The following is a 19,852-nucleotide window of genomic DNA, read 5'->3' on the forward strand; positions in this document are numbered from 1 at the left end:
ATTTAGTTAGTTTTCTTTTTTTCTTAATATTGTTACTATTATATTTATTATCTTATTTATTAGACATTTATTATTTAATACTATTACTATGTATTATTTACGTATGTTTGCATCAATACCGGATTTTTCTCGACAAGTACAGCAGGGAAACCGCATGCGATTCAGACAGGGATTGCAGCGCATTCCTGTTCAAACCACATGCAATTCTTTTCTGTGCGATTTGAGCCCATTTGTTTCCTGTGGGCTCAAATCGCACTGCAACAGTTTCGGGAATCGGAACATTTTCACGAGTACTCGTTAACCACTTAAGGACCGGACGGATTTACCTACCCCCTTAATGACCGGGCCATTTTTTGCTCTATGGCACTGCGTCGCTTTAACTGATAATTGCGCGGTTGTGAGGCGCTGTACCCAAACAAAATTTGTTGAGTCCTTTTTTTTTTCCATTAATAGAGCTTTCTTTTGGTGGTATTTGATCACCTCTGTGGTTTTTATTTTTTGCGCTATAAACAAATTAAAAAAAAACTATTTTTAACTTTTTTGCTATAATAAATATTCCCCAAAAAATGTAAAAAAACTAATTTCTTCCTCGGTTTAGGATGATATATATTCTTCTAAATATTTTTGGTAAAAAAAAATTGCAATAATCGTATATTGATTGGTTTGCACAAAAGTTATCGCGTCTACAAATTTGAGAATAAATATATGGCTATGATATATTTTATTTATTTATTTTTTACTAGTAATAGCGGTGATCTGCGATTGTTAGTGGGACTGCATCATTGCAGCGGACAGATCGGACACCTAACTGACATTTTTAACTCTTTTTTTGGGAACCAGTGACATTATTACAGTAATCGGTGCTAAAAATATGCACTGTTATTGTACTAATGACACTGGCAGGGAAGGGGGTTAACATCAGGGGCGATCAAGGGGTTAAATGTGTTCCCTGGGTGTGATTACTAATTGTATAGGGGACTGTGTGACTGGAGAAACGCACAGATCCATCTTCCTGCATAGCAGAAAGACAGGATCTGTGTGATCTCCCCTGTCAGAATGGAGATTTGCCTTGTTTAGACAGGCAGATCCCCGTTCTGTCACTGTGGGGAACGATCTCAGGTGGCATCGAGTCCGCCCCACCCGCTGATTGGCTCCCCCGCTGGCTAGTGGGCGTGCGCCCACAAGATAGAGTTCCCGAGCCGATGTACAATAACAGCGATTCATGGGAACGAGCCAAACTGCCGCAGTATAATGACGGCAGCTGGTCGGCAAGTGGTTAAAATACTGTATCAGTATCGGTGCAACCCAATTATTTCGTATTTTATTTCTTAATGTATTATTTAATACTATTACTACTGTATTATGCGTTATTTTATTTATTAGAAATTAATTCTGTATTATTTTATTTATTAGAAATGTATAGTTTTTTTTTTAATTAGAAATGTAATATATAATATTTTGTTTATTAAAGCGGATTTCCACCCAAAAGTGGAACTTCCGCTGGTCTGCTTCCTCCCCCCCTCTGGTGCCACATTTGGTACCTTTCAGGGGGGGGGGGGGGACAAGTACCTGTTTTTGACAGGTACCCTTGCCCACTTCCGGGAGATGGCGCCGCGGTCCCTCTGAAGTTCGCCCCCTGCTTCTTCCCCCACGCCGGGCCAATTAGAAAACGCAGCGCTCTTTGCGCAGGCACAGTAGGAAACTGCTGGTTTCCCTTATGACGAATGGTGGCGGAGGCACCAGACAACTGATCCAAACAGGTAAATGCCCTAATATTAAAAGTCAGCAGCTACATTGTTTGTAGCTGCTGACTCTTAATTTATTTTTTCCCCAGGCGGAACAATAGTAATATAGAGTTAGGTGAATTATTTATTATCTTATTTATTAGGAAATATAGAATTAAGCTGGCCAGAGATTAATCTAAATTCAAACAGTTCAGCAGGGACCCACCAAATTTTAATCCTTTTATAGGCACACTGGTTGTACTGAAGTTGATTGATCTGTCTTCAGTACAACCAGCCTGTCGTGTTTTTTTTTTAATCCGATCATTGCCGACAGCTATTGCAGCAAGAAAAGATCATTGTAATCTGACGACTGGGAAACCTCCCACTTTCATAATACAAAAGCTCAGCAGGAGGGATTCAGTGTTATAATAAAGCAATTTTATTTCCTGCAGCCCATGGTTAAATTTGCTGTCCCCTCAAAATAACTCAACACACAGCCATTAATGTCTAAACCGCTGGCAACAAAAGTGAGTACACCCCTAAGTGAAAATGTCCAAATTGGGCCCAAAGTGTCAATATTTTGTGTGGCCACCATTATTTTCCAGCACTGCCTTAACCCTCTTGGGTATGGAGTTCACCAGAGCTTCACAGGTTGCCACTGGAGTCCTCTTCCACTCCTCCATGACGACATCACAGAGCTGGTGGATGTTACCCCCACGGATGCTCAATAGGGTTTAAGTCTGGAGACATGCTTGGGCAGTCCATCACCTTTACCCCCAACTTCTTTAGCAACGCAATGGTTGTCTTGGAGGTGTGTTTGGGGTCATTATCATGTTGGAATACTGCCCTGCGGCCCAGTCTCTGAAGGGAGGGGATCATGCTCTGCTTCAGTATGTCACAGTACATGTTGGCATTCATGGTTCCCTCAATGAACCGTAGCTCCCCAGTGCTGGCAGCACTCATGCAGCCCCAGACCATGACACTCCCACCACCATGCTTGACTGTAGGTAAGACGCACGTGTCTTTGTACTCCTCACCTGGTTGCCACCCAGGGTTGTCAACCGCCAGTAAATTTACTGACAGTTAGTAAAAAACAGTGATTTTTTTTTTACAACTGTCAGTAAATATCAGGGGCTGATAATTTAATGCTGTGTTGACTTTTTAAGTGTAATCATGCAATTTACTTTGTTATGGGTATTGTCAGTGTTTCCATATCATGTTTATGTTGTTCAAATATTCACTGTGTTCGTTTTCAATAGGAGTTCTGTCATTTTTCAGGTTGCCAGTAAAAAAAATGTGCTCCGTCAGTAAATTTCCCATGTTTTGTCAGTAAAAATGCTGTTTGACACCATCTGAACCAAATAACTTTATCTTGGTCTCATCAGGACATGGTTCAAGTAATCCATGTCCTTAGTCTACTTGTCTTCAGCAAACTATTTGCAGGCTTTGTGCATCATCTTTAGAAAAGGCTTCCTTCTGGGACGACAGCCAGCAATTTGATGCAGTGTGCGGCGTATGGTCTTCAACCTCTGCAGCAATGCTGGCAGCACTCATGCATCTATTTCCCAAAGACAACCTCTGGATATGATGCTGAGCACGTGCACTCAACTTCTTTGGTCAACCATGGTGAGGCCTGTTCTGAGTGGAACCTGTCCTGTTTAACTGCTGTATGGTCTTGGCCACCGTGCTGCAGCTCAGTTTCAGGGTCTTAGCAATCTTTTTATAGCCTAGGCCATCTTTAGGTGCAGCAACAATTCTTTGTTTCAGATCTTTGCCATGAGGTGTCATGGTGAACTTCCAGTGACCAATATGAGAGAGTGAGAGTGATGACACCAATTTTAACACACCTGCTCTCCATTCACACCTGAGACCTTGTAACACTAACGAGTCACATGATACCGGGGAGGGAAAATGGCTAATTGGGCCCAATATGGACATTTTCACTGAGGGGTGTACTCACTTTTGTTGCCAGCGGTTTAGACATTAATGGCTGTGTGTTGAGTTATTTTGAGGGGACAGCAAATTTACACTGTTATACAAGATGTACACTCACTACTTTACATTGTAGCAAAGTGTTATTTCTTCAGTGTTGTCACATGAAAAGATATAATAAAATATTTACAAAAATGTGAGGGGTGTACTCACTTTTGTGAGATACTGTATCTTGCTGCTTTAGAGCTTGTTCTCAGGGGTGCTGGGAGGGGGAAAAGCAGGCAGTTGAGCCTCCTTCCTTCTGCGGCATGTAAACTGAACTGTGCATCTGTGCAGCTTAGCTTACATCATCAACACAGTCCCTGTGTGCCGGGCTGAATAATCCCTGCACATGTGCAGGGGTTATAACACCCCCCGCACCGGCCAATGGAGATACTCAAAGACCGGCATCCAAGGAGAAGGTACAAGCATGGGATCCAGACTGTTATAGAGAGGGTAAGTATAAGGCCTTTAGTTCTCCTTTAAAAGCAAATTGAGTTTTGAAGTACTGTTGAGCAACATTGATCAAGTCATCGAATGTACCAAGAATTTTCTAAATCCTATTAGTGTGAGGCCAGCTTAAAGAGCAGCTACACCCAAAAGGAGAAGCTCTGCTAGTTTGCACGCTAGCGCCCCCCAACCCCCCCCTGCTACATTTGGCACTTTTTGCAGGGGAGGGGGGAGGAGGTACCTGGTTTTGACAGCTACTCGCTCCCACTTCCGGCTGAGATTGCTGCGGAATCACGCACACACGGGTACCAGAAGACTGCAGAACCATTCATAGCGCACAGAGCAACTTACGCATACGTAGTAGTAAAAAAACATCTGTCCCCAAATGTTCGCCTCTATTATGGCTTCCCTAGCTAAATGGAAATCTCTGAAGCTGTCCCTTTTTGGTAGACTTGCAACCTTGAAGATGCTACCTAGACTTCTGTATCTTTTTGAGACGCTCCCTATCCCCATTCCGTGCTCACACTTAAAAAAAACTTCAAAGTGACCTGATAAACTTTTTCTGGAATTATAAAAGACACCGCGTTGCTAGATCGATTCTATATGCTCCACGTAACCAAGGTGGACTGGCGTTTCCTAACATAGCTAAGTATTATTTAGCAGCTCAGTTAAGACCTATAGCCTCCTGGTGCACCTTACATGCTTACAATAGATGGACACAGATAGAAAAGCTATGGCTAGCCCCCACACACCCAAACTCCATGCTTTGGAGCTCTGATATACCTCCCGGTAGCGTGCAATTGCTAGGACCAATGGCTCTCTTACGTACATTATGGGGACGGGCCAAATTTTAAATATCCGCTCTCCACTACATCTTCCCCAGTCACTTCATTCCTATTTACACCCAATATCCCTGACAGCTTAACCTCACAGATGTCCCCTTTCTGGATGGATAAGGCCATATTTCGTTATGGACAACTAATTGACCCTTAAACCAGAATGCTACGATCCTTCCAAGAACTGCAAGAGACTTTTGATATCCCCAAGCAGGCCTTTTTCAGTTACCTACAAATACGCCATTATGCACAATCACTGAGGTCGAATTTAAAGCGGGGTTCCACCCAAATTTTGAACATTATCTCTATACATTCTCTTCCTTGCCTAGATGCTGACATGCTGTGTAAAAAAATTTAAATCGCCGTAATTACCTTTTTTTTCTATTCTTCTTAGCACTTCCTGGTTTTCCTCCCATGGGAGTAGGCGCGTTTCTAGCCTCTCCCAGACCTCCCACAGTCCCCTGGGAGCTAGTCTCAGGCTTCTCAGCATGCATTGTGCAACAGCGTCATCACAACATCTCGGTGAATGCTGGGAGCACAGCATTCACCACATCCAGGAAATACATGCTTGTGGGCTTCAAATGCCCACAATGAAGATGGAAACCGCCTTCAGTGAATTTTATAAGTTATTCTTTACAATGAAATCGGACACAGGGGGACTTATTACACAGAACATGTGAGTAGAAATCATGAGAAGAAAAGTTTGTGAATGAACTCCAAAAAAAAAAAAACGATAGATAGGTGGACCCCCGCTTTAAGATTTTCTCCCCTGACAGACTTCGAAAGGCTATGTTTGGAGGGTTCGTCCCCTAAGGGCATGATTTCCCGCACCTATCAGATACTGGTCACTGATTTCTCACCAGATGGACCGCGACACCCATATATGGCTAAGTGGGAGCAGGCGTTGGGCACAGACTTATCCTTAAAGACCTGGCAATCCATATGGACCCAGGCTACTAAAAGCTCCATATGCACGCTTTATAAAGAGAATCAATATAAGATTTTATTTCATTGGTATCAGACACCTGACCTGCTCCACTCCATATACCCCACGGCTGACTCCCGTTGTTGGAGATGTTATAAGGATAGAGGAACACTATTTTATGTCTATTGGACCTGCCCTCTAATCATCCCCTATTGGGGTATGGTACAATCCCTACTCCAGTCCATCTTTGATGTTGAGATGCTCCTTGATCCGAGGATTTTTCTCTTGGGCCTCCCACCTGCCACCTTCTCTAAAATATCCAAAAAACTCTTAGCCCATGTGCTTACTGCAGCACGCTGTTTGGTGGCTCTAAAGTGGAAAAAAAGAGAAACCCCCTCACTGACTGAGCTGCATTCCAGGATCAGACATGTCAAGAGAATGGAATATCTTACGGCCTCATTAAACTCCTGCGACCTAATGATATGGGCCATTTAAGTATTTATGACCCATTCCCCACCGACTTGTCCCGGGTTCTGGAGATGGGTGGCTGTCCCCTCCCCCTTCTTCCTCCTTTCTCTACTCTTTTCCTTCTTTTTTCTTTTTGTGAATTTATATATTTATGCAAAGGGTACTAACGGCTATACTGTTTGAGATGTATTATATTCCAGAAACCCACTTCATTTTATCACTAACTGTTTATATTGAAAGGCTTTGTCGCCCAACGTTTTGGTGACTGTGTACCAAATTGAAATGTGACATTATGATCTCTTTCTCTCTCTGTACCCAATGCTATAATGCTGTATTTGTTTTTTCTGTGGAAAAAATAATAAAAATTGTCAGTTATAAAAAAAAAAAAAAAAAAAAACCATCTGTGAAGCCAGAAGGCTTCATTGCTGGTTTCCCTTACCTAAGATGCCGGCGCCTGCATCGAAAGCCGATTGCAGAATCGACTCAGGTGCCGACATCGCTGGTTCCTTGGACAGATAAGTGTCCTTATATTAAAAGACAGCAGCTACAGTATTTGTATCTGCTGACTTTTAGTTTTTTTTATGCAGCTTGGAGCTCCTGCTCACGTAATTTGTAATAAAAATATCTTTCCCATTCTGAAGCTTCCCTCCAACCACTTTGCATATTATTTTATATATACTGTGATTGTGTACTTGCCAAATATGCTGCTGAAATCTCCCTCTAATAAGTCTAGCTGTAGCCATTTTAACTGTGGGCAGCTGAAGCTGCTGCCTGTTTACTTCCTGGATTTACACAGACACACAGAGGCACACCTCCAGCTCTGCAGCTTTCATTGGCCCTCTTATAACTCATTCCCCCTCTCTTCCTGGCAAATTGCTGTGCATGATGTCATAAGCCTATGCTTTTTACCAGACAAGAAACAGGAAGTGGGCTGTATAAGGTATTTACTGGCAGGAAAAAAATGTTTTACTATCCAAACTTAAAACAACAAGGGCAGGAGATTTAATAGATGGAAAGTTGAAAAAAATAATTACTGAAGGTCCGCTTTAAAGATTGTCAGGAGGAAATGACCAATGGCAGCATTCATATCTCTCTCAGTGCAGGTTTTCATTAGGCGTCTATGTTGTGAAGGCATGTCCAGTACTCCAGTATTACATTTGCAGTAGAAGCACTTGAATAAGTGAAAACAGAAGTGTGCTTTGTACTTGTGTTCACAATAAGGATTTGTGTTAAATGACACAAGCAGTAATTAGAATATGTTAACAGCGCACTTCAAAGTGGTTGAAAACCGGTACATATACCCAATGAAGTGAATAGCCTCAGGTGATACATAGAGATTAAACAAATCCTCTTACATAAGCTGTACTTATTTATCTGCAGCCCTCTCTTTACAGCTGTTCAAAGCACACATTTTACACAGCTTTTCTGCGCTTCAGCAGTCAGGGGGAGGGAATCTGTACAGCAAAGAGCTGAATGTAATCGGAGACCTGAGTGGAGGGAAAGTACACCACCCTATGCAGTCTCTTAGGGGGGTGCAAAAAAATGGGAGGTTGAGCCACGATTTTGACGCCCACCAACTTAAGCTTGGCAGTGGATGGGGGTATTTACATACCGTGGCCACGATGCTTCGCTTTGGCAAAGTTGACCCGGCTTGTAGGCGGCAAGACCTTAATTTATTTGGTGCAGAAAATTGCAGGTCACTGTATGTGGTATGGACGTGGTCTTATGCCTGGTACACATGATGAGATTATCAGACGAATAATCGTCCGTTTTTTGGGGGTTTTTTGCATGCTAATCTCATTGAAAATGAAGAGTTTACTAAACGTATGAACATTCTCGTATGACAGAAAAAAAATTTGGAAGTGATGTATTGTATTTTCAAACTACAACTGTACTGATTAAACGAAAATCGTTCGGTCTGAATCTGGATCTTGATTGGATCACTTTTGGTCGGTCCTGACCACTGCAGATCAGGAACATCCCACAAGATCTGCAGTTTTGGAGTTGCTCTGACCCAGTCATCTAGACATTACATTTCGGCCCTTGCTCATGCAATTTTTTCCGAAGGGACAAGCATGAAGATTTTCATACGATAACAGAACAGACGGGTTTAGTTTAATCAGTAAATATATGTCTATAAAAAAATCGAGTGACCAAGATCGTGCATGCTCAAAAACGAAAGAATACTTTACAATACAATAAATTACATCATAATTGTATTCTGTCTTATGAGAAATTACGAGAATTTTTGTAACTCTAGTAACCTATTCATTTTCGATATGGAGACAAGCATGCAAAAAAAACGGACCAATATTCATCTGATATTCACATTGTGTGTACCAGGCTTAACGCTTGTCCATTTTTTTACTGCTTTCAATCAACTTTAGGGACAACATGTTGACTTGCTGCCTAATTAATATACTGTATACCACCCACTTTCAGATGCCATTGTAGCAAGATATTTAATGTTATTCACTTTACCTATCAGTGGTCATAATGTTATGCCGGATCTTTGTATATTCATTTTCACAGGGGCATTTAATACAATAAATCACTTCTTTTTGTCTTTTTTAATCTCAATGATATAATTAATTCTTTAAAGTTAAATCTCTCTCTTGTGTTGGAGAAAAATTTGGAAATAACAGTTTTCACCCGTAGACCCCTTAGTGCCGGTTCACACAGGGGCAATTAAGCCGCCTGACAAGTCGTGCTCCATGCATTGCAATGGAACCGTTCTAATATGAGTGACTCAAGTCGCTCCGACTTAGACAAAGGTTCCTGTACTACTTGGGGGCAACTTTGGAGCGGCTTGCATTGACTTCTATACAGAAGTCAATTTGCAAGCCGCGCTGTATGGGGCGGCTTCAGAGTCGGACGACTTTGAAGCCGCCCCTGTGTGAACCAGGACTTAGTTTAAGGCTTCATTCCCATGAGTCGGATCCGCTGTCACAGAGTCCGCCTCGGTCTGCCAGCTCAGTGGAAGATCTCTCCGTTGATCTCCGCTGAGCCAGCGGATGACAGGTCCCTCTCTGCTCACTGAGAGGGGAGGGGCTTGTCGAGCGCCGCTGGTTGCTATGGAGAGATCGACGAAAATGGACAGGATGTCTGTTTTCATCAGATCTCACCCAATCCAATCAGCCAGGGACAGATGCAAACATAGGGCCATCCGTCTGATTTTAGCGGATTGGACCAGGCCGGATGTCAGCAGACATGTCACCGCTGACATCCGTCACTCCATAGACTAACATGGAGCGCCTGTTTAGGTCCGCCGACAAAACTGACAGGCGGACCTGAACAGTCCAAAAGTGTGAAAGAGGCCTAATGGTTCTGCACAGTGGCACTTATAAACGACTATATAGACACAAAGTAATATTGTTTGTAACCATTTTGGTAACATTTGTTGCCCTATAAAAGTGTTCTTGGCAGGACTACTGGGTGTTTTCTAAAACAGCTTTTGGAATTACATTAAAATGTTACAGACTATATGAAATTCGAATTAATGGCTTTTGTTCTACTTAAAGCAGATCTTCACCCTCAATAGGATGTTGACTCCCTCCACTCCTCCTTATTCTATTGTGCAAATTGGGCTTTTTTGTTTTCTTTCTTTACTGAAAACCCTCAGGCCCGCCTAGGCAAATGACGCATACTTTGCCCACTGTGCCTCCTGAGATGTGTATATTGCATATCCCAGGAGGCATAGTCCTTCATTGAGAAGGGGGCAGAGCCAGCAGCTCCCTGATGACGTCACTAAAGAATATGGCTGCCAGGGGGCTGAAAAGAAGCAGATCTCAGCAGGACAACACTGGATCGGGTGAGTATCGTAAATGTGCAGGACCCACAACCAGCCAGGAGTTTAAAACAAAAAAAAGGGGGGGTTCTCTTTAAGGAAGAATAGGTATAACAGCCCTTAAAAAAAGGCATGTTTCATTTATTCAGCAGTTCAAAAATTAACGCTTGTAGCTCCCTTCATTCAAAATGTAGATGAGCCTATCAGTAGCAGAGAAGCTGCTTTAAGTTGGACCTCCCTGATTCTACTCGTTTTGACCATTTATCTAATTACATTGAGTTGGACCTCCCCGATATGCTAATTTATCTAATTACTGTATGCTGCTTGTATGACGGTGTTTTGTGTAGGTGACAGATTATTTTTAGGAACTTTTTTTTGGAAAGTATCACCAACAACTTCCTTTACCTTAAACCACAAAAATTGTCACTTGGCATTAATGTTTCTAGTTAAATGCCAAATAAATAAAAAGATTGTCATCAGTCCAATATTGTTTATGGTTTCAAAGATTTCTAGATTTCCAGCATCAAGAGGCCCTCTTCTTCTCATCAGTTTTCATCATCCTGTGAGCTGCCCATACAGTCACAGAGTGAGGACCTACCTAAACAGGATCAAATTGCATCCAATTGGAGACCTCAGAATTGACCATGTGTGGTCATCGTAGAGTGATGCCTGTGAAGTGACCTGATGGTACTGTGTGTCTGCCTAATTGTGCATTACATCACATTAGCCAAGGAATAAATGGGGATCACTTGCCCGTGTCTTACAAGTGTGGGAGGTGACTTGAGTTTTCCATTAAAAGTTGACATGAAAAACTCTTGTTTGACCCTAGTGACCCTAAATTCCTTTGAGGGGATTGATAAAATCAGTCAGTGCAGATTCAGCTTTTACTAGTGCAATTATACTGAACTTATACTTGTCTTCCTTGCTATACTATCTTAGTCCATTCTGCTATTATTATACTAGCCCACGTTAACCAGTGGGTATCCAAACATCTTAGAGGTATGGGAAACAAAGACATACGGTAATTAAAAAAATTTTTTATTAGATCAGATTTTTAAGTATGAATTATTATTATTCAGGATTTATATAGCCCCAACAGTTAGCGCAGAACTATACAACATGGGAGCAGACGGTACAGTTACAATACAATTCAATTCAATACAGGAGGAATCAGAGGGCCCTGCTTGTTACAGCTTACAATCTAAGAGGGAGGGACAAGTGATACCAAAGGATTTTTAGGGATCGTCTAAAAGCAAACGGAGTCAGAGACAGTCGGACAGATTGCAGTAAGGCGTTGCATAGGATGGGAGAAGCTCGGGAAAAGTCCTGCAGGCGAACATGGGAGGAAGTCACAAGGGAGCTAGAGAGCAGGAGGTCTTGGGAGGAATGAAGAAAACGATTTGGTCGGTATTTTGAGACTAGGTTAGTGATGTAGCTGGGGGCCGAGTTGTGAATGGCTTCGTAAGTTGTTACTATTTTGAATTTAATTTGTTGGGTGAGTGGAAGCCAGTGGAGGGATTGGCAGAGAGGAGTAGCAGACACTGAACGGTTGTAGTAATTATGAATTTATTAAGTGTTCTTGCATAGCAAGACCACTTACTGTTATCTCACATATATATTATTCTTATTATTATAGCCAAATTTACCACCCTAACTCCTCCCACAGTTTTTACACTACATAGACAAGTAATATACCGAAACGTGCGGATTGTTCCCGAATGGTGTGCTATTACTTTGTGGAACGTTTCGCCGAATGGTTCACGAAATATCGTCGTTTTTGCGGCGAAATTGGTCCCATAGGAATGAATGGGGAAACTAGAGTGGGAGATGGCAAAAGCTGGAAAATCAGAACATGATTTCTAAACTGCCGCCACTCCCTCATTTTCAAGCCCACCTACACAAATCTTATATCAAAACGTTCAGCTATCCCTGCTGCCACTAAACATGTCCACGGCTAAGCCATAGTCCTGATAGTTTTCACAATATGACCATTTGTTTGCAACTCACGCCGTCCATTGACATTCATTGAAACTACACTCTAGCCCCCTCCAAATTTAAAGGGCAATTTCTAAACTGCGACTGTGCCTTCATTTTTAATATTTCAGAGACATACTATACATCAAAATCTAGGTCTGGGTCTTGTGATTCTCACAATATAAAGATCTTCGCTGTAGGATGTATAGTTTTTAAAATACGACCATTTGTTTAGAGGTCATTTCAGGAAATTTTAGCCATTAATCAGAGTGTACTGTTAGTGTTTGTTTTGTTGCCATGGTTACCAAAGCTTCTGTTATACACAGGGGGGAAGGTGGCTGGAGCATCTCAGCTGATTACAGAGCCCGGGGGAGGGGACAGACACACCATGTACTGATTTATAATAGAGGAATATGATGGGCAGTTTTGATGGGGTAATTCTGATGGGGCAGTTTTGATGAAGCAGTATTTGGGAAGCATAAACAGGGCATGAGCGTTGCTAGGAAACAGTGGTTGTAAACACAAGATGCTGAGACACTCCAAATGCATGTGACTTCATCTGCTAGACTTGATAATGCTTGTAGACTCCTCCCACAGTTTTCACACTACAGAGACAAGTAATATACCGAAACGTGCAGATTGTTCCCGATTGGCGTGTTATTACTTTGTGGAATGTTTTGCCGAATGGTCCACGAAATGACGTTTTTGCGGCGAAATTGGTCCCATAGAAATGAATGGCGAAATGTTCAAAACTAGAGTGGGAAGTGACAAAAGCTGACAACCCCATGATCAGCCAAAACATTATGACCACCCCATGATCAGCCAAAACATTATGACCGCCCCATGTAAAAAAAAAAAATATTTTTGAAAAAAAAAAGTAATTTTTGAAAAAAGTAAAAAAATAATTTTTGAAAAAAAAAATCATTTTTGAAAAAAAAAAAAATATATTTTTGAAAAAAAAAATATTTTTGAAAAAAAAAAAATTATTTTTGAAAAAAAAAATATTTTTGAAAAAAAAAATTACTTTTAAAAAAAAAATTATTTTTGAAAAAAAAATATATTTGAAAAAAAAAATATTTTTGAAAAAAAAAAAATATTTTTGAAAAAAAAATTACTTTAAAAAAAATAATAATTTCGAAAAAAAAATTATTTTTGAAATAAAAAAATTCATTTTTGAAAAAAAAAATTACCTTTGAAAAAAAAAATTACTTTTGAAAAAAAAAATCATTTTTGAAGAAAAAAAAATCATTTTTGATTAAAAAAAATTCATTTTTGAAAAAAAAAATTACTTTTGAAAAAAATGTTCAGCTCTTTCAGCGAATGATGGAACTTTTTTATTACTATTTATACTTTTTAAAATATTAAGCTTTTTAACACTTTTCACAGTTACTCAAGCCACTCCACCCCACCCAGTTACTCCGCCCACTCCAGTTGTAGAGGCAAGAACACTTTTCACAATTTCCCCAGAAATTGTACCTTTTCTAGTTTCAAACTGTTATCTAAAAGGACTGGCGATGATGGTGATTTTGACAACCTGGCAAAGGGGTGTGGGGACATTCTGGAGAAACCGCTGGGGGATCTGTGATTTTGAAATCTTATGAGGCCCTGTGTTGGAGACCATCCTCTAGAGCGGGGTGTCAAACTGGTGGCCCTCCAGCTGTTGTGAAACTACAAGTCCCATGAGGCATTGCAAGGATGACAGTTACAAGCATGACTCTCATAGGCAGAGGCATGATGGGACTTGTAGTTTCGCAACAGCTGGAGGGCCGCCAGTTTGAGACCCCTGTTCTAGAGGCCTGCCTATTAGTTCAGTATTAGATGGATCGGTACCCTTCCCCCTTTGCGGGTTCCCTTTTTATGGGCCTTGAAACTGTTCCAGGGGGTCTATAGGAGATTAGACACCTCTACTGAAAAGGGTGAGCCTCAGGCTTTTTGGAGCAACATATAGCTTGTAGAACTACATCAACCACCTCCTTATTAGCTTTTATGGCGCAGAGTCCGTAATAGCCATGCCAATTCATAGAAACAAGACTTGTGAAGTTTGAATCGTTTATATGTAGCACCCTGGTGTTTAGGCAGGGCTGCTAACAAATTTAGTTTGTCAGGTATTAATCATCCTGGTTGATTGTTAGAAGATCCACTGATTCCTCATTCTCTTCTGTCAATAGGTGGCGCTTGCTGGTGGCATTAGATTGACAGGGGTGTAGCAAGGTCAGACTATGGATAAATGAGTTGTCTCAGCCAATGGGCAGGGGTTTCTATTGTCCCTTGGCCTGCTGGGAGAGCCTATTTATTTGGGTGGAGTCAGGTGATCGGGGTACTGTGCCACCTGGATGGCTGTCTGGGTGAACGTACGTTGTGTCACCCCGGACTGCTAGGCCGGAAGCCTGAGGCCTATCCCTGGGACACCTGGTTGCTAGGCTGCCTGAGGCCTATCCAGGAGCAAGAGAAGCAGCGTAGGGTTGGGACTGCAGGATTGGAGTCCAACTGAGTTGTGAAGGTTCAGCTGGATGGGGAACCAGTTGTGGTCGGGGGTAGAGGGGAAGCTGTCTCCACTAAGGGACCATCCACCTTGTTACCGGACACTACAGTGAGTAAGCTGGAGCCAGTACCAGAGCAGTCTTCTCACCAGCCGGGGACAGTGAAGAAGAGGAAAAACTTTAAGCAGGTGCCAAGCCAGGGACCCAGCAGGACAGCAGGGGTGACGCTTGAGGAGCATCGAGTACCAAGCTAGGGACCCAGCAGGATGGTGGGGGGGGGGGGGGGTTGCGCTTGAGTATACAGCGTGCCAGCTGTGGAAGAGCTCAGGAGATTCAGTGGCAATTGGATCTGGAGGTCTAGTGAGAGACTGGGAGCTCAGTGAGTAAAAATCTACAGCGAGAGACTAATGTAAGAGAAGAACTAGTCCATAGCTCCCAACTGTCCCTGATTTTGAAGGACTGTCCCGGATTTGGAACAATGTCCCTCTTTCCTCCTCATTTGTCCCTCATTTTGGTCTGATCTATATAGTTATATATATATAATGCATTTTTTATCTTTCATAAAGTGTTTCCCAGTGCTATACCTTTCATCCAATTTCTAAATTGCTGCATTTGTAAATTTAAAAGCCATGATTTTGAAGGACTGTCCCGGATTTGGAACAATGTCCCTCTTTCCTCCTCATTTGTCCCTCATTTTGGTCTGATCTATATAGTTATATATATATAATGCATTTTTTATCTTTCATAAAGTGTTTCCCAGTGCTATACCTTTCATCCAATTTCTAAATTGCTGCATTTGTAAATTTAAAAGCCAATATAAAGGAATAGTAGTGGTAAAAAAAGCACTCGTGGATTTGATTAACTTTTTTTTGTTGTTATGTCCCCTTTAAGGGGCGTGACAGGGGGTGTGTCCTATGCCTACATACGTTTGCTAGAAGGTGTCCCTCATTCCCATCTCAAAATGTTGCGAGGTATGCTATTCTGTGTTGCCAATAGTTAAGTAAAACTACCGTTAGTGACTGTTACAAGATTTGTTGCCATAGGAGACAGTAGTCCTATCTATACAGAAGTGGTATCTGGCTGGAGGCCTTCCCCTGTACAGCTGTCTACCTATAGAAGTCTCAGAGTCTGCCAATTATCATTGCATCTACTTAAGGGTGTCCTGGCCCTAACCCTCCATCCCACAGTTCTGTTAAGAGACAATAAATCTCTTTTGCATTCAAAAAGTGTCTGGCGTGCATCACTCCATCTTGCATCACACCCACCATGTCTTGTAACCCACTCTACAAAGTTCAATGTCAGCTATCCCTGACTCTGGAGGTTACCATTAGGCCTTTGGGGGTCAGGGACCTTGCTACATATAATTATGCCAATGATGTGGATTTCTGTAACATGGACCTGTACTGTACCAGTATTTTGGATCATTTTCAGTAAATAATTTGAAAACGTCATTCTTGCCTCATGAATGTGTCACATGAGGACTAGGTCTTAAAGAGGCAGAGCAGTGGGTTCAGGTCAGAAGTGGGTGGTGATCTGGTGAGAGCAGCCATAGAGGTGGAGTGTTCAGGAAAGTTCCATGGGCGCACTCACTAGGATGTCTGGGTTTTGCCGTCCTCGGATATGGTGCAGGCTTTGCCTTTGAATGAGGAAATGAGGCCTTGCAAGGTATAAAGTGAGATGTACTCCTGATCAGGCCTTTTGACCGGAAAAGAGTTGCAACCTGTAAGTGAAACAGAGCCAGTGCAATGGAGTTGAGCCACTCTGCTCCATCCCTGCAAAGCAGTCTTTTTGGCCCATGGGCTGTGAACTGCCTAAACAGCCTGGCCCCTGGTTTGTCCATCCTTCAAGCCTTGTAAGTAAAGTAGTTTCCAGTAAAACAATAAGTATAATAGTATACACCATGCATCAAGCAAAATAAAAACATCACCATATTATTATTAATATTATTATACAGGATTTATATAGCGCCAACAGTTTACGCAGCGCTTTACAATATAAAAGTAGACAATACAGTTACAATACAAAAAAATACAAGAGGATTAAGAGGGCCCTGCTCAGAAGAGCTTACAATCTAATAGGGTGGGGCAGGTGGTACAAAAGGTTGTAACTGTGGGGAATGAGCTGATGGAAGTGGTAGGAGATTAGTTGGAGACATGATAGGCTTCCCTAAAGAGATGAGTTTTCAGGGATCGCCTGAAGGTAGCAAGAGTAGGGGATAGCCAGACCAGTGGAGGTAGCGAGTTCCAGAGGATGGGAGAGGCTCTGGAGAAATCATGGAAACGAGCATGGGAGGAGGGGACGAGAGAGTTTGAGAGTAGGAGGTCTTGAGAAGAGCGGAGGGGACGATTTGGGTGATATTTGGAGACAAGATTGGTGATGTAGCTCGGGGCAGAATTGTGAATGGCTTTGTATGTTGTGGTTAGTATTTTGAATTTAATTCGCTGGGTGATTGGTAGCCAGAGTAGGGATTGGAGGAGAGGGTTGGCAGACACTGAGCGGTTGGTAAGGTGGATAAGTCTGGCAGCAGAATTCATGATAGACTGAAGAGGGGATAACCATATCAATATTAGTGTGCTTATCTGATGTACAAGTGATTAGTACACAATTGCTCGTAAACAGGGAATGACTGACATTACACAGAATGTTGAATTACACTATTGGGGTGCAGCCAATATTTAAATACAGTGGAACCCAGGATTGCGAGTAGCGCAGTTAACAAGCGCTTCGTAATACGAGCACTGTATTTTTAAAAATCGTAACTCGGTTTGCAAGTGTTGTTTTGCAAAATGAGCATGATTCAGGCCAAAGCGGTGTGCATTACCGCTTTTGGCCTGAGGTGGGGGGGCGCCGGAGCCGAGCAGAGTCGAATGTCGCTGATGGCAACCAATCGGCGCCGTTCGGAAATGCACGGAAAGCCCCGAGGACAGCACGGCTGACCTTGGCAAATCTCGGGTAGGAAGTCTTTCCGAGGTTTGCTGAGGTCAGCCGAAGTGTCCTCGGCCTTTTCGGCTGTTTCCAAATCTCTCCAGCGCCCCCCCGCCTCTGGCCGCATGCAGTATTGCATCCCATTGAAGTCAATGCAGAACAAATTATTTTCTTTTCTATTGACTTCAATGGGAAAACTCGCTTTGATATGCGAGTACTTTGGATTATGAGCATACTCCTGGAACGGATTATGCTCGTAAAACGAGGTTCCACTGTATCTCTCACATATCAGTCTATTCTGCTTTTTTTTTTTTTTTTAACAGTTACGTTTTTATTCATCTCCAACGGAGAAAAGTTTCAGTACAAAGATAAAAAAGAAGTACATTCACAAATATATTAGGGATGAGCTTCGTGTTCGAGTCGAACCCATGTTCGACTCGAACATCGGCTGTTCGATCGTTCGCCGAATTGCGAACGTTATGGGCCGTTCGCGCTAAATTCGTGTGGCGCGTCACGGCCCATAATTCACTGCGGCATCGCAGTGCATTGCTGGCTGATGATTGGCCAAGCATGCACTATGACCCGCATGCTTGGCCAATCACAGCGCTGTCAGTAGAGAGAGCTGTAATTGGCCAAAGCCAGGGTGGCTTTGGCCAATTATGGCTCAGGGGATTTAGTACACACCCCACACTATATAAGGCCGCCTGCACGGCGGCCCTGTGTAGTGTGTGTTCCGGTGTGCTGAGAGATAGAGAGAGAGAGAGACAGTGTCATTTGATTTGAGTTAGATAGATTAGGCAGAACAGTCAGTCAGTTAGCTGCACTTACAGTGTATTGTGTATATATATGCATCCCAGGTGTTGCATATATATATATATACACTGTATTCAGTTTAGCTAGATCCGTTCCTGTTATCTTCTATCTAGACTATTTACATTTAATGCAGTGCGTCCTGCTCACAGTGTTCAGCTAGATCCGTTCCTGCTATTTACATTTAGTGCAGTGCGTCCTGCTCACAGTGTTCAGCTAGATCCGTTCCTGTTATCTTCTAGACTATTTACATTTAGTGCAGTGCGTCCTGCTCACAGTGTTCAGCTAGATCCGTTCCTGCAATTTACATTTAGTGCAGTGCGTCCTGCTCACAGTGTTCAGCTAGATCCGTTCCTGCTATTTACATTTAGTGCAGTGCGTCCTGCTCACAGTGTTCAGCTAGATCCGTTCCTGCTATTTACATTTAGTGCAGTGCGTCCTGCTCACAGTGTTCAGCTAGATCCGTTCCTGCTATTTACATTTAGTGCAGTGCGTCCTGCTCACAGTGTTCAGCTAGATCCGTTCCTGCTATTTACATTTAGTGCAGTGCGTCCTGCGCACAGTGTTCAGCTAGAGCCGTTCCTGCTATTTACATTTAGTGCAGTGCGTCCTGCTCACAGTGTTCAGCTAGATCCGTTCCTGTTATCTTCTAGACTATTTACATTTAGTGCAGTGCGTCCTGCTCACAGTGTTCAGCTAGATCCGTTCCTGTTATCTTCTAGACTATTTACATTTAGTGCAGTGCGTCCTGCTCACAGTGTTCAGCTAGATCCGTTCCTGCTATTTACATTTAGTGCAGTGCGTCCTGCTCACAGTGTTCAGCTAGATCCGTTCCTGTTAAATTCCTACTGACCGGCAGGCTTGTCTGGTTACAGTATATAAAGCTACCTGAAGAAAATTACAGGTGTTCTATTTGATCCTATTAGTACCACGGTCAGGCAGCTAGACTATTTACATTTAGTACAGTGCGTCCTGCTCACAGTGTTCAGCTAGATCCGTTCCTGTTATCTTCCTACTGACAGGCAGGCTTGTCTGGTTACAGTATATAAAGCTACCTGAAGAAAATTACAGGTGTTCTATTTGATCCTATTAGTACCACGGTCAGGCAGCTAGACTATTTACATTTAGTACAGTGCGTCCTGCTCACAGTGTACAGCTAGATCCGTTCCTGTTATCTTCCTACTGACAGGCAGGCTTGTCTGGTTACAGTATATAAAGCTACCTGAAGAAAATTACAGGTGTTCTATTTGATCCTATTAGTACCACGGTCAGGCAGCTAGACTATTTACATTTAGTACAGTGCGTCCTGCTCACAGTGTACAGCTCGATCCGTTCCTGTTATCTTCCTACTGACAGGCAGGCTTGTCTGGTTACAGTATATAAAGCTACCTGAAGAAAATTACAGGTGTTCTATTTGATCCTATTAGTACCACGGTCAGGCAGCTAGACTATTTACATTTAGTACAGTGCGTCCTGCTCACAGTGTTCAGCTAGATCCGTTC

General features: G+C 42.4%; 1 protein-coding gene across 4 annotated transcripts in view; it reads left to right on the plus strand.

The window, feature by feature from the left end:
* The window catches only part of TTLL13 (tubulin tyrosine ligase like 13), an 85,474-nt gene that overhangs the window by 522 nt on the left and 65,100 nt on the right, over positions 1-19,852 (plus strand). The gene's annotated exons all lie outside the window — the stretch shown is intronic.

This window comes from Aquarana catesbeiana, linkage group LG03 (genome assembly GCF_042186555.1).
Source record: "Aquarana catesbeiana isolate 2022-GZ linkage group LG03, ASM4218655v1, whole genome shotgun sequence".
Classification (NCBI taxonomy): domain Eukaryota; kingdom Metazoa; phylum Chordata; class Amphibia; order Anura; family Ranidae; genus Aquarana; species Aquarana catesbeiana.